Source organism: Phytophthora infestans, genomic scaffold (genome assembly GCF_000142945.1).
Source record: "Phytophthora infestans T30-4 supercont1.52 genomic scaffold, whole genome shotgun sequence".
Taxonomy (NCBI): Eukaryota; Oomycota; class Peronosporomycetes; order Peronosporales; family Peronosporaceae; genus Phytophthora; species Phytophthora infestans.
This window is the reverse complement of record NW_003303707.1, coordinates 426,210-428,709: the sequence shown is the minus strand read 5'-3', so window position 1 is coordinate 428,709 and position 2,500 is coordinate 426,210. Positions and strand designations below refer to the sequence as shown.

Sequence of the window (2,500 nt, the reverse complement as noted above, 5' to 3'; positions counted from 1 at the left end):
CCCCTAGGGCAGTTTTTATACGGAGCAGTCTCATTTGCTTCCTGGATGTGCAGGGCCAAACATGGCCAAAAGTGGTGATTTTGGCCGTCCAAGGTGTCCATTTTCCGCGAAAATGGCGTTTTTTGGCGTCACTAAAAAAATCATTGCGAAGCAACTACTGGAGATATGCTTGTAAAACTTTGGGAGCGGTCGTGCGAACACATGCGCCAAGTTTTCTGCTAAAGTCTGCAGGCCAGATCTGCCGGGCGGCACATAAAACCGGAAAAAACCACCTAAAAAAAGAGCATGCCAAACAAAGTCTCACATTTCGCTGAATAACTTTTGATCTAGAAGAGTTAGACAAATTCTGATTGCGGGAACGGCTCCGCCGTGTGTTTTTACATATGTCTATGTCCCGTAGATAAAAAGTACATGTTGCAAAAAAAGTACATGTTGTACATAAATCTACCTTTGATATTCGGATTCCCCGTGAAAAACTACGCCTAGGCCGCAGGGTTACAAAGACGAGTCATTGCACTTATGCCCTTTTATAGACGCTTTTAGAAATCGGCCAAAACAGTATTTATTAATTTAGACAGTGTTCCGCTGACATGTCGCATGCTGCGATATGTCCACGTGAAAGAGCACCGAAAAGCACCCCTAGAACACCCTTCATACCCGTTCTAACGGTTCTCTTTCATCTTCATAATAATCAAATTAAAGAACACCATACAAAAAACAAGATCTCGTGTGTAGTGGCTCGCCAGGCATACTAAAACCAAGATGTCGTGTGGGCACATGCCAGACATCATATCTTGCGTTTGCAAACACACGCAAAGTCGGTAAACAGCTCAAAACGGGCTAAAAAGTAGACAGCACCCGGACTTCCCCGGTGGTCACCCACCCGAGTACTACCCGAGCTTGAGGCTGCTTAACTTCACAGAGCAGACGGGATATGGTGCTTTCAGCCTAAGATGGCCGTCTACATTTGACTTTGACCGACACACCTATTAGTGTTTATCACTCGTATACATTGGTACAACACATTTACACACTCACATGTCCACATACGTGGCCATAGACTGCACACGATGGCCCCCAATACCCCTTCTGGCCCTCAGAATTGGCTGGGTGGATGGCTACACTTTATATAGTAACAAAACAAAAAGGGGGGTGGTGTGGCGCACTCCAATACAAACGTGTGGCCAGCAGCTCACTCCTACAACGCAGCATACGTATTCTCTCCGATAGGAACCCCACACAGACCGACACCTTCATACACAGCAGTGCAGATAGCCGCCGCACCCCATATTTGCGCATACGCGGCCTGGAAACAATGTTAAACCACCAAAGTGGCCATTTACGACTTGCACAACCATACCTACGCTTCCTATGCGACATGACATGTGCACGTACGCGTCTTAGGCAATATGAACACCTTCGACACCTTCATACATGCACAGCGCGCGCTCCGCTTAAGTACGACACCAACTTGTCATATACATCATGCGTTTCCTCCCGTCACCTTTCATCACCTCCATATTCACACCCATGCGCCGTCACCTTCCTCGCGCCATCACCTTCACCATTTTCACCTCCATATCCGCGCTTCCTCCGCCGTCACCTTCCGCGTACGCGTCCATATTCGCTGCGTTTCCTCGCGCTTCCTGCCTGTTATTAATCCAAGCCAAAAACATCTCCAAACCCATACAATTAGAACAGCAAACAACTTCGCATTTTTTCACAAAGTCCTCAGCTTCATTTTGCATACTTTATCCTAGTCTAATTCGCGCTATTCTGCTCTCTTTAACATACTTAAACTAAGTCTAATTCACGCTACTCTGTTCTCTCTAACATACTTAAACCAAGTCTAATTCACGCTATTTCGCTCTCTTTTAACATACTTAAACCAAGTCTATTTCATGCTATTCCGCTCTCTTTAACATACTTAAACCAAGTCTAATTCACGCTATTTCGCTCTCTTTTAACATACTTAAACCAAGTCTAATTCGCGCTATTCTGCTCTCTTTAACATACTTAAACCAAGTCTAATTCACGCTACTCTGCTCTCTCTAACATACTTAAACCAAGTCTAATTCGCGCTATTCTGCTCTCTTTAACATAGTTAAACCAAGTCTAATTCACGCTATTTCGCTCTCTTTTAACATACTTAAACCAAGTCTATTTCATGCTATTCCGCTCTCTTTAACATACTTAAACCAAGTCTAATTCACGCTATTTCGCTCTCTTTTAACATACTTAAACCAAGTCTAATTCACGCTATTTCGCTATCTTTTAACATAGTTAAACCAAGTCTATTTCATGCTATTCCGCTCTCTTTAACATAGTTAAACCAAGTCTAATTTACGCTATTTCGCTCTCTTTTAACATAGTTAAACCAAGTCTATTTCATGCTATTCCGCTCTCTTTAACATAGTTAAACCAAGTCTATTTCATGCTATTCCGCTCTCTTTAACATAGTTAAACCAAGTCTAATTTACGCTATTTCGCTCTCTTTTAA

The 2,500-nt window shown here is 43.2% G+C and overlaps 1 non-coding gene across 1 annotated transcript; it reads right to left on the bottom strand.

Moving 5' to 3' along the window:
• Positions 1-844: 844 nt before the first annotated feature.
• On the bottom strand, positions 845-958 carry PITG_33211. Its single transcript, XR_009934605.1, has one exon. It is a non-coding gene; the product is annotated as an 8S ribosomal RNA (ribosomal RNA).
• Between the last annotated feature and the right edge of the window lie 1,542 nt (positions 959-2,500).